Here is a 13,623-nt window from a genome sequence, read left to right as displayed (position 1 = left end):
GGTGGCAGTGGAAACAAAATTGTCCAATAAAATTGTATGTATGTATGTATGTATGTATATATATATATATATATATATATATATATATATATATATATATATATATATATATATATATATATATATATATACATACGTGTACATAATTAGTGTGGGTACACTGAAGGGGACTCACAACTATGTGTATGGTAAAAATGGAAAGCTCCAGTCACTATGGTGTGAAAATTCCTGGTCATAAAAGGGTTACTTAACACACGTTTGGTATTTGTCAACTATGCCAAGTCATTGATCTCTGGCATAAAGTATGTAATCGTCAGTAAACTACTCACTGGTACATTAAATATTTTTCTTAATTTTTTTGTTACAGGGCATGATTTACAACACACAACTCCAGGATATTATATATATATATATATATATATATATATATAAATATCCAGGAGTTGATACTGCTATTCTGGATACTTTTTGTCCGGTGATGCTTTTTTACTCGATACTAACTTTCTCTCTACTATCCTCGGTCTCCTTGTAATCTACATGTAGTTGCTGTTCACACTATCTAAGTATTTTTGTTAAAGGATGGTCAACAACAAAAGATCACTGAGATCTTTATAGGGCAAATTCATTTTATTGCATCTTGGAGATTTCAGGGCACTTTGGAAGTAAAATTTGCTAATAAGATGAACAGTGGTCCAGGAGCACCATTCCATGGGCAGCTCCATTTAGGATTTGAAAGCATATGTCGCCTGAAGTTGTTCCCCCTTTGGAAGTTAGGATAGACTTTGGATTTAGGCAAACCCTGCTAAACAGACCTGTAACAAATTGTATTGAAGAAAATATGGCAGACAAAAGCCTTGATGTGCTCTATCAACTTGTCTAATCTAGCGACTATATGTGGAATAGTAGGTAAATACTAAAAAGGAGCGCTTGCCAAACCAGAGGAACCCCGTGGGGAATGAGTCCTCTTCCACGCATGACAGTCCCCTTCCTACTCCTTATGGGATGTAATAGTGAATATTTAATATGCTTCATTAATCAGGCAAAAGAACGGAATATTGATTACAAATGTTATTACTAATGACGGTCGCAGATCCGAGTATCTGTCATGCCAAAGCCATGTTGCCGTTCCCTTTACCTTCCCTACAGGGAGAGGAGATGTTGGCACACAGGTGCGTGTCATTACGTGCGTGTGTATGTGAGCAGGTGTGTGTTTTTCTTGGTGGGAGATCTCAATTACTTTCTTACCTCCTGCTCTAAAGGATATTATTAAATCCTGCTGTGTCACCAGCGGACTCATAAATCACGAAGCGTGAGAAAAGTCATCATAAATTCTGATCAATTACAGGCCTGTCAGCAGCTGGTTGGGGGGGGAGCTTTCCTCGCCCATTTGGTTTTATTAGGAACAAAATATGTAACTGAAATAGGGCTATAAAATTTAAATCCAGATCTATCTCACAGTCACTCCTAACTATTCTGCCTTCTTGTTCTCCAATGTGTTGTTGATTTTTTTTCCCACCTCCGCTATGTTTTGCTGAAAATTAAGGAGGCTGGAAATCTAGTCTTCACAATATTCAAATAACAAAGAAAAGGGAAATCTTAAAGTGGAATTGTCACATTTGAGGTTATCCCGGATCCTAATATATAAATCTGTATAAATATTTATAAATCTCATTTTCACTTCGCTTTTCTCACAATATAAAAGATGTCTATTATGTTATTTTCGCGTGTGCAGTGCGAGCTGCCACCTTGAATCTAGAACTGCACAATTATACACACCCGACATTCTCAGTAATCTTCATTAATAATGATGTAGCTCACAGCCTAATTATACATCAATCATGCAGGAAACATTTCGGCTGAACAGAAGTCAGAGGTATATAATAATAATGCTCGATTATCATACCTGCATGTGGGAAGTTCATATGATAATTGATTACAAATTGCAAATAAGATGTTTTCTTGGTACCTCTTTAAATGGGACACCCATGAATATTTGGTGTATTTTTTATGTTGTTCTGTAAGGTCAAAATGTATCTCCGTGTTTACAACACCTACATCTTCAATACAAATTTTAAAAACATGTCAGCAAACTCTAGTAGATTTGGACACCCAGCTGTGCACTCTAATCAGAGACTTCATGTATTATACAAGTTTGGAGTATCTCATTTTGTACAGGTTTGCGATAGATATTGGAGTTTCCTCTTCTAGTGCACAATTGGATTTTGAATCAATCTATTGATTTCTATTTGTCTTTCCGCAGATTATTTTAGAAATAATTGTTAGATATTATCACCACAAACCTTTCTAACTTCGCTAATGTATTGGTGAATACAATTAAATAAAATATTTAATAAAGTTACATGAAATGGATTTTATTTACTGATACATTAGTATGAATTTACTTTACTGAACCAGCAGTTAAGAATAATCTCCAGCAGACTGTGTCCTTCTGGTTCTATGTGGTGACCTTTTGCCTATCAAGAAGGTCTCAGCTTGCATGCCAACTATATGAGCTAGAACTGGCCCTGATGTAGCCTCATATGGCTCTCTTTTATGTCGTGTCCACATCTACATCTGCTGTAGCACTGCTTAGATTACTAGCTGCATGTTCATATATATCCCTGGGGCTCTATTCAGTGACCCAGTCCAAATTCAAATATGTTTGATATTAACAGTGGATGTAAAAGCATGGTTTGAAATTCAACTCCCTGAATAAGCCCCAGATAGTGACTGTGGATTACAAAATCGAAAAAAAATAAATCTGCTTTGGAATCAAAAGAACTTCTACTACATGTTTGAAAAGGTTGCAGAGAATATTAGTATGACCTAAATGGTCTTTTACACATACATTCCTGGCCAGAAACAACTTTAGGATCCACAGAATTTTTTTTACATTATGAGTGTATACCCTCACATGCTCTCGCAAACAACTCGCATATCACAGAATATGCAACTTGGTCTACGAGTCAAGTATGGTCAGTCGGGTTAACTCAACTGACCACTTCTAAGTGAATAGACCCAATGCTTGTGTCAGGATATGAGGATGGTGTATCTTTCTCTATGAGCAGAGAGGAGAAGGCATACTTAAGCCACGCAATGGCCAAAAATGAGGTTATTGAATAAAGATATATTAATGATGGTGTTATCTTCAACAACGAGTTAAAGCATTTCGTCCTTATTGCTTTAGAGATTTATAATATTGTTTTTTATTTGTGACCCTCTAGAGACGTACTAGACACTACGTTGTCCCTTTCTATCCAGACTATTGTCCACCTGTAAATAACGACAAATGTTGTGCATTCCAGGTTATAATATATAACCTTGTTTTAAATATTACATTTTTTATTAGCTATTTCTATGTTCTAATGGACCCTCGTATTTAGCATGCCCTGAGCAAACTGAACGTCCCATGGAAGAAATGATTCTCATTAAAATAGTGTTTTATTTTGCAGATAAAGTAAATTTATGAACTACAAAGCAAATACGGCGTGTAATCTTTTTAAAATCCCTTAATTTATTATGAGTAATTTCCATGTAAAAACAACCTTGCAATTAATTATCATATGATACAAAAGGTCTCTTCAAGTATCAAAGTTGTTGTTCCCTTAATTAAATATCTTAAATTCAGCAATTGCTTCAGCTACGGCATCTCCAGAACCTCTCAACTTATAACAACATTGGGGGGGGGGGGGATACTTTCTGCTTACTGGTCAATAACAATGCCACACAGGGAATTAATTAAAATCTTTAAAGGGACAATAGAAGAATGCATTATAATGTACTATGAGAGTACTTTAATATGCGTGCTTCCAAAATGGAAAAATAAATCACTTACCTGACACAGAAGAGGCTGCCCTGCTGCAACAGCAGCCCTCCTCCTAAATGGTTTGCCTTGAAGCAGTCAATCAGTGGCCGGGAAATACTCCCATTGAAGTCAAAGAGAGCATTTTCCACACCTGTGCACATAAACTCCCATAAGCAGCCTTCCTCCAGCCAGCCCAGGAGCTAACTAGAGATGAGTGAGCATATCTAGTAGAGGGCCAAACAAAAGGGAGAAATACATTTGGGGAAATTCTACAGGAAAACACATCTATTATATGCATTAAAGTGCATAAAATGGCGGGAGTGTCCCTTAAAACGTTATTTCATAAGCAAAGCAAAGTGGATAAATAGACAATTATTGCATTTCTAGTGATAGGTAAATATATTATAAAATCCATCAAATCAAAAATATTGCTATGGAGTCCTTGTGCAGAAGGCATGGTAATCTTCTCTGCATTATTACAATTTTAGAACATGTGTTGCTGAAATGAGAATAAGTATTGGCTTTCTTTCACTGGAATGGAAAATGAAAGACCTTATTAAAGGGGGTCCTGCAACCCTAGGATACTAAATCATAGCAGTGATTGTTAGAAAAAAATATTTGCTACTGTTATATGCTTCTGTCTATTAAATTAAACACTTTCATTTACCTTCTGTGGCTCTGCTCATTGTTTTGGTGACATGGTTATTTGGCTCTACCCATTTCAAGGTGGTGGCATGTTTGATTGTCTAGTGGGCTAGCAGGACCAGGACCAGAGGTTAATTGTAATCACTGTGCCATGAACCTTGACATTAAACCTAGTGCAGACTGTCAAAAGATGTGCACGTCATAGGATACACTTTTACGTCAACCAGCTACACTTTCATAGCAGTGGGTGCTATCAGACATGGCAAGATCAGGCTACCTGGAGGCCTCCCTCCTCATGGAGTGGCTTGTCAAAGGCAGGGGTAGTCATGCAAAGAGCAAGAGCACCAAAGTACCACTTGGAGACGGAGCATTGTGCTCAGAGAACTGGAAAAGCACTGGTTTACCCAGAGACTCCTGGAGAGTTCCCAACCATGGGCATGGCCCCATTGCCTCACTAGACCTGAGAGTGCCATTGACATGGACAGCCGCATAGGTGAGAATTCACTGTGAAAGAATGTAGCCATTATGGCAACAGGCAGCAGCTACAAAAAAACTAAACAAGGGGTGTCTGAACCAAATACTTCTCAAGTGAAAGAGGGATCTGTGAAGAAATAGTGGCCATTACTTACTACATTACTAACAAACACAGCACACGGGCTTGTGTAAATGCAAAGACAAGCCTGGCGAAGAAAACTATACCTTCAAGTGGGTTAGAGCTGAAAAGATTCAATATTCAACAGCAAAGAACTGTGTCTTCAAGTAGCTCTTCTAATGTATGTTCAATTATAAAAAAAACCACAAAAAGCACAAAAGACAAGCAAGGTCACAAAACTATAAGCCATACACTATAAACTGCATAGCCTAAATGGTAGTGGGCGACATATTCTCGGGGTTTATCCTGGTCTGCATTTGTCTGTACATATTGTCCTCCATAACCATTATTCACTCTCATAGTATTGCAAATAGATGTCCTAAATAAACAATATGTGTTAGACTATCTACAGTAATACAATGGGAACCTTTCTTGACTCTAAATTCCCAAAAAGAAACAGCTCAATATTTCTTATTCGCATTTCTCATTTCATTTGATTTGGTTTATGTTAGGAACGTATCTTATTGTTGGAACAACATCATCTATCTGAATTACAATCTTGGATGGATTCTGATACCGCATCTTAAGATTCTAGTTTGTTACCCTTTCATAGAGCTGTGTGCTCTACCCAGTAAACATTCATGAACATACATATAATTCTATATTATAAAGTGTTAGTGCGAATGAATTCAATCAATGCATACTGTGGCATGATGAACCATGATAGCACATTGTATAGCATTTATTCTGTGTTAAATCAAATTATTTCACCTCCCAGTTGAGATTCTTTGTAATCCATTTTTTTTTATTTGTAACACTAATATGGTTTACGGTTTACTGGGATGCTACTCATTTGCTTTCTGCACTTCAATTTGTATCTCATATATGGTTAGATAAAACTAAAACATACCATCTGTGTCCTAGTATTAAATGGATTCAATAGCATTTCTACAGATCTAAAGTCATGTTTGATTCTAAAAAATACACAGGGACAAACAAATGAGATTTGTAGGCTCATTTGATGCTCTCTGGGTTTCAGCGTCATAGTACAGGAGAAAGAATATTTTGATTGTGAAAACGTCTTCCTATAAAAAAGTAAATCCCAAATTTCTAAATAAAATGAAACAAACTACCCTCCTGGGTAGGTGAGGATACCCTTTAGGTACTGGGAAGGTGGACACTGAACAGTAGGGACGGCTAATGACTCTAACGTTGCTTTGAGTTACTTTTGTTTTTCAACTTGTGCCAACTAGACTGTGATGCAACCAAGATGATATCGGTCAAGTGCAATTTCAGTTGGATATAAATGCAAGTTGACAGTAGTAAATATGCAACTGCCAACTTGCGTCCACTTGATCTTTATTGAATAGATTTGTGAGTGTAAATGATCAATTGTAGATGTTTTACTTTTCTGATTGCCAGTTGGATTCAAAATTGGTGAAAAAAATGATACAAAAGTAGAATGTGTGTCTGTTGTTTTAATAAGATTGACAGCGGAGTCTTTATTGCTTTATGTAGATGATAAATGCCACAGTAGATTTTGATGTTTCTCTGTGCAGTTTTTGCTGATCATTTGAGCATTTGAGTTTACCCACCTTGTGTGGTCCACAATTAAAACCTTGTTCTGCTGTTATTAGTAAATTAGTAGTAAACGCACACAACCTGTGAATATATTCTTGTTTCATAGGACAAATTGTCCATCAGGGCATTTGTTCAAATCCCAGTGGGCTGCATTACTGCTAGGCTTGTGTACTAAGCACTGGCACAATATAGGATGAATGAACCGATGGATGCCCCCTGGGGTTGTACCTGATGCATTTTACATGCATCCCTATTGCTGCTTGGGTGACAGAACCATCCATTAGCTTGATGCCCACAACCGTATGCTGCAAAAGTGTATGAGAATGAAGTATCATGCAGGTGGCTGCAGGTAGATAATTTAACGGCTTTTGGCCTTAAAGTGCCAGGTCCACTTTTAGTCCCCAGTCTGTCCCTGCCTGGGTTGGTCATAATGTAAAACATTATTCATTCCCTCACTCAGTTTTGTGTTATTATGCAGTGCTGTTAGTATAGGGCTAAGTATATGCAAATCCGATTCTAAGAAAACATAGTAACACTCTGGTCATTTACCGCATCTTAAAACCTTATAGAAGCCCAAGGGTTTAACTATGAATACATGATTAAAATTGATATGGCTGCTTTGGAGAGGTGATGGTTTAAAGCACTAGGCACATTCTCGTTCTATGCTCAATTTCAGAAAATCTGCAACACAAGTGCGCCACCTACTGGCATTCATTAGTTTTTTTCTGCGCAAATATCGTAATAAGGAAAAGGGTTTAGTAGATCGCGTATGGTGGATACAAACTAAATAAACCTGAATACATTTCAGATAAATCATCAAGTTAGATTGAAAGAAATAGATCCATAAAGGCTATTACACAAAGTAAGCTTGAACTATATGTATCTTTTTTTTTGGCGTGAAGATAACATTGTAGCTATTACTGTACAGTTCATGTGCATTAACTGAGAACACATGAACAGTGTTTGATTGCATACTTAAGGGAAGCCGTAGCTATCCATGAAAATTTTTATTCAATAAAGGAGTAACAAATTAAGTTTGTACAGAGCTGCGGAATATAATTTGTGCTTATTAAATAAAATAATATATAAATATATATATATATATATATATATATATATATTTATAAATATATATAAAAATATTTCCAATCTGATGTTTCTTATGATCAGAGTGTCCATGGCTGGTTATGTCACATGCCATATAACATGTATGGTTGGGTAGTTTTGCATAATGTGTGATGTATTTGTTATATATGTCTCCATCTGATCAGTCTACTGCGTTACATAGCAGGAATAGGTTTATGGTAAGATTTTGATATCGGTATGTACACTATACCCATGTACTCGTGTTGCAAGTGGGAATATGTAGGTGTCAGACATTGACATGGCTACATTAACCCCTTATGGACAATGGGCGGTACCTAAACACATTGAGAACAATGCATTTTGAGCCCGTACATGTTCGGGCTTTGTCATTAAGGGGTTAATGCTTTAATTTACATTTGATGCAGTATTTTTAAAGACTAAGCTGCAGCTTGTAGAAATCAGATGTGTCCTTTTTAGAAAAATGGTTGATATGGCATCTTCATTTTGAAAAAGAAGCAAAAAGGAAGGTTATTATAAAAGTGTGAGGGCTTTCACAAAGTGCATGAATGACATGTATTGTCTGGTTTTGTTTTTGTGGAGTCACATTGATTCACTTGCAGCTGGTGTGGTGTTAAGCGCCAAGTATTTTTATTTTGCTGATATGGCATGCTGATATGGAAGAGAGTAGAAGGAAAATAATTCATTTCAGTTCATAACTCTGTACTTCATCCACCTACTTCTGATGTTCACAATGCGCTGGTGTTAGCGTACTTCATAGTGCGGAACGTCACATTCTATACTACATATTTTTATACCCAGTGAATCAGAATGCCACTTCATGTGCCCAGCAATGACAATTGTGACGTCCTACTGTTACCCTCTAAGGTCACATTGACCACATAGTTCGGTTCTGCGGCCGCTGTAGGCCCAAGTCATGGCGTAAAACCTAGTATATTTGTTGACGTCTGGAGAAACCTCAGCTATGCGCTAGCACACCGATAAAGCAGCGATGTACTCAATCTTTTTAACAGAGATATTTAATGTCAAACCTTCACAGTTATTTCCCTTGTAAGAGGTGCTTTAATGTAATACAATCCAGTAGGGACCAAGACAAAATGGCAGCAGTGTTGTGGTCATTCTACACACCTTCTTCAGTTTGATGCAGTTGGCTCCAAAGTATTCAAACCTGACTTGATGAATGTGGAAAGCATTGAAACATGATGGTATATATCTAACAGCTTGTTCCCTTATCAGATTTCTCCTGTCATTATAATGAAAATTACAGGTACTGATCAGTCAATTCTCTTGTGATCTACCAGCTTTTATAATAAGAATTGGAAATGCGGGAATTGGGCAATCAGGGGATGTAATTGCGTTGTAAGGGAATAATGATCACAAGGGGAACAGTATGATTAGTGCTTATATTTTTATTTTAACCAGAGAGATGTCTCAGGTGGAGATTCAGTTTGATTGGGATTCATATCTTTTAGTCTCTGCTGTCTTTTGTGTACATGTTAAATTAAAGTTCTACCTGTGTGATTTATCATTTTGATGGCTTTTGCGAAGTACAGGAGGCTAGTTACTGACAAGGTGGACAGCCTATTGTCTAAAAGAGAAGAGTGGCCCCCTCTGGACCAGTAAAGAAGGGGATATGACTCCTGGCCTAGGTACGTGATTCTAGCCCCATCAGTATGACCCTTCACTATTGGCAGACTAACTGTTATAGGAATGTGTTCCCACCAGGACAACAGGTGAGCTATTCCCATGACTTGAAGGCCAGTGGCTGCTAAATGACGTACACACAGCTTCTCTTACTTAGACAACGTGCGACCACCGGCTTCCGCACATGAAGCATTGGATCTGCTGAGCCCATTTGCCCAGTTTGCCAGACCTGGTACATTGGGCCCGGTTGGAGGGAGGGTGAAAGCTGAAGGTTCGGTGGAAGTAGGTTCCAGAGGTTTGGGGCAGCCCGAGTGAAATCTTGTAGATGGGAAAAGGAAGAGGTGATGAGTGAGAAGGAGAGCCTTAGCCCATGGGAAGAACGTAGGGATCGAGTAGGAGAGTATTTGCTTATGAGGGCATAAATGTATGGAGGAGCAGGGTTATGGAGGGCCTTATGAGAGATGTTAGTACCAGGATTTTAAATTTAATTCTAAAGGTAATTGGGAGCAAGTGGAGGGTTTCACAGAGAGGGGAAGCAGACGAAGGTAAGCCTAGCAGCAGCATTTAGGACGGACCGTAGAGGAGAGTAGGGGCTTTGCTCAACAGATGGAATTTTGGATAAATACTAATTCCTTCTACTTCAGCTGTTTTTAGCAGGCATTTTCTTTTACATTAAAAGTAAACATTGCATTTTAAAACACTTACATATTATTCATTTTCATTAGTCATTTGACCCCTGTACATTCCTGGCCTTTCCATTGTAAAAAACTATTTTTGAGCTAATAAGATAACAAAAATCTTAATATGTTTAAATATACAAATAATATATATAATATAAATGTAATATATATAATACATATCTTTACAGTTCTAAATATGTTTTTATTTCTAAAATGTTGTATAAGCACATTCCTTGTCACTTTGTTATGTGATAATAACATGAAATTTAAGATCCTTTTTGAGCAAGTAAGTTAATAAGAAGAAAAACGGCAATCTGAAGGATCATGCGAGAGTTTAATTAGAATCCTAATATAACTTTCGCTATCTTTCAAGGGCATCTGTGAGCAATTACACCCTCTCCTGAGAGGTCAGTATTTGCATTGACAGTACTAAAAAGTTCCCAATCTCATTTGCTTAGCGGAAATATTTAAAGAAAAACAATAATTCTTTTTTAGTAGCCCTATTTATAGAGTGAGAGAAATAAAAAAACACGGCTGCTAAGTGTGTGAACCCTGCAGTATGTTACCAATGTTTAGATACTTTAATATTTTAATGAGTGAAAGTTTAATTAAGAGAGTAATGAGAGAGGTCTGTATGGAGGCCCATCCAGTCCATGAGTGGCCCAGACTCCTATGGTTCCTGGGCCATAGGCAGTGGCCTCTGGTGCCTAATAAGTCATTTAGCCCAGGATGGAAATTCCCCAGGTTCTTCTCAAGAAATGTGGCTTTGTTAACATGATTTCAGGTTTAGAGACCAAAATATGTCCCTAATTACACTGATCAAGAACAACCCGTCTTATGATCATGCCAATTTAGCCTAAAAATAGCAGAAAGTCCCATAACTTCCTAAATTACAATTATTCCAAGGGAAATACCTATGGCTGCCTAAAATGAATTGGCTGATCCTTTAAATGTAATACGTTCTACGGTACTTTTCAACAAGTCAAAATTCAATTCATGCAAACGTAATAAAACAGTTTATAAAAAAATATAACGGAATGTTTTTGGAAGCCTGTGTTAAGAAATCAATATTAGCATTTTGAACACCACCTCCAATCATTTGACTGCTAAATTTTGACCGTATTCCTAATTTGTTTTTCTCTTTGTAACCTGACCTTAGAGCAGGAACCAGACTTTTAATAGAAAAAAATCCAATTTTTATTCATATCAGAACTCAATGGTAGCCTCTTCATAAACCATACCGAATTCTGAATGGTAATTTTATCTGTAATTTAATTGTGAAATAGCATGGAACTTGGGTATGGAATCATATGGCATTATGCCTAATTCTAATGTATATTTTCTACAATACTAGGTTTGAGCACAAAGTGTTCTTCATTAAGTGTCAATGAGAAGACCTGTTAGGGAAGCATGCTATCTACGGAATATGATGGCACTATATAAAACAATAAATAAAAATTCCTAGGTATGTATATGACATTTTCTTAAGAATAGCAAGGATTTCTTTTTGCTTGAGTAACAAATTGAAACAGGTTTTCAGAACCAGTTCTAGTAAAGAGTAGAAAGTAGGCTGAAGTCCTGGAGCTCTCCCTCTCCTGCTCCTTATAGGATTCAGAAGGCTTCACTGCCGAGATGAGGGGATGGTGCTAGTTATGCGTAGAGGAAAGGGACGGTCTCAAATCGCCTTGAATGAGATAGGGTATAAGCAAAACTTGGATGGAGAGAGGCTAATATTTCTGTCCGGTTTCAAATATTTCACACTGGTCTGGAGGCCCGGTAACCAGTACTGATTTCTGGAGCCCCTAGGTGAGTGTTCCTTACATTACAAAAGGAATTGGTGTCCTTCAGAATGATTAGAAGATATATCTCCCTCATATCTTCCTTACTGGTCCCTAGACAGTCAGACTCGATGGGCCAAATTATTCTTATCTGCTGTCGAATTCTATGTTTCTATGGCATAGTGACTGCACCACGCCAGGCTCTGCTTCCTCTGATCCCATTTCACCAGGTATGTGACCAATCACTGAGAATAATATAAAAAATAAGTAGTAGGGTTCGTAAAATATTATGCATCGCCACCTCTGCCAGTTGGTTTCATTACATACTATTATGCCAAATCAAAAACATATGGCTTCATTCAGCATCAACCTGGTATTAAGATATTGATTGAAGCCATCTGACCCATTATGACATTTTTAACTTGAGTAATGATTTATTTGGAACAGCCTAAAGTGATAAGAAATTCTCTGTTGGGAAACTATTCTTCTATAAGTTATCTCGGGCTTCCTCCTGGACTTCTCATTCTCGGCCCCATTGCTAGAATGCCTTTAATTCCAGCAGAACCAATGTGAGTTTTTTTGTATGCTATAAAATAAGTGCAGGGACAGTGATGGATGGAGCCAGCTTCAGCTAAATTTTTTCGACATCCCTGAGTCCCCATTTAGTAATCCTAACCTCTCGTAAATGTCATTTTAGTATAAAAAAAAAATGAACAGCTCTGTCTGCTCCTTGATAAATGGATTTTGCTCTCCAGATTAATTTAACTCCAGGAAAGATACACTGTTTGTATTGAGTGTGTATGGCTCAGATATATTTCTGAAAGCTTTTCATCTCCTTCCACTTTTTCCTCCTCATTCTCCATTACAGTAATAATAAAATTAAAACTTGCAATTGCTTAAGATGTATTTATGCAGTCGGGTCTGGGATGAATCTCTCGTGCTGCATGTCTAATGCTCTGTTCTGCATGACGGCACGGTCGAATTTTAAAAAATCCACTTATAAGAAATGCGGTTCCTCTAAAAGAAAAGAAGGGAAAAAAATTAAAATATAGCAAGTGATTTTACAGATTGTATTAAGTTGTCCCTGCAAAGCCTTCTCTGACAACATTTTCAATACTCCTTGTTTGTTCTTATTAAATAGAATTATTAATTGAATTTATTTATATTCATAATTATTGGACAAGTTCAAATTACTAGGGATAGGCAGATTTTTCCCCAGCGCTTCCTTCCTGAAGAAGCATAACTTTTTGAGGGCAATTCTTGATATTTGAATGTTGTGCATTCTTTCCTATCTTAATATAATAGAATGACCAAAGACTGTATTGGGAAAGATCCTTTTGAAGAATTATCATATTTCAAGGGATTTTTGTATGTATTATGTATGTGATTATGTATAAGTGTTTATGAGCATGAATGTCTATGTATAAATGTGTGTTAACATGGAAGTGTATGTGAAAGTGTTTGTATACACGAGCATGAATGTGTAAGTATTTGTGTGTTAGCATAGATGTGCATATGTAAGCATGTGTGAGCATAGATGTGTAATCGTGTGTGAGCATGTGTGTCTAAGTGGTGTGAGATGGAGTTTGTGTTTAGCATAGGTGTAAGTTTAAGTCTTTGTGTGTTAGCATGGATGTGTATGTGTTTGTGTGTGAGCATGAATGTGTGTGTATATATATATGGGGTGAGCGAGGGAGTGTGTGTGTTAGAATGCGTGTATAAGTGAGTATGAGTAAGTGTATGTGTAAGCTTGTGTATGTGTATTAGCATGTGTTAATTTGTGTAAATGTGTTT

The 13,623-nt window shown here is 37.0% G+C and overlaps 1 non-coding gene across 1 annotated transcript; it reads right to left on the bottom strand.

Annotated features, from left to right (window-relative positions):
* Positions 1-4,210: 4,210 nt before the first annotated feature.
* On the bottom strand, positions 4,211-4,319 carry LOC149286306 (U6 spliceosomal RNA). The gene has a single exon (XR_016277643.1). It is a non-coding gene; the product is annotated as a U6 spliceosomal RNA (small nuclear RNA).
* Between the last annotated feature and the right edge of the window lie 9,304 nt (positions 4,320-13,623).

The sequence above is a fragment of the Sceloporus occidentalis genome, unplaced genomic scaffold (genome assembly GCF_023333645.1).
Source record: "Sceloporus occidentalis isolate IW3139 unplaced genomic scaffold, rSceOcc1.0.p SCAF_70, whole genome shotgun sequence".
Lineage (NCBI taxonomy): Eukaryota > Metazoa > Chordata > Lepidosauria > Squamata > Phrynosomatidae > Sceloporus > Sceloporus occidentalis.
Note: the sequence above shows the minus strand (reverse complement) of the source record. Positions and strands in the feature narration are given on the sequence as shown.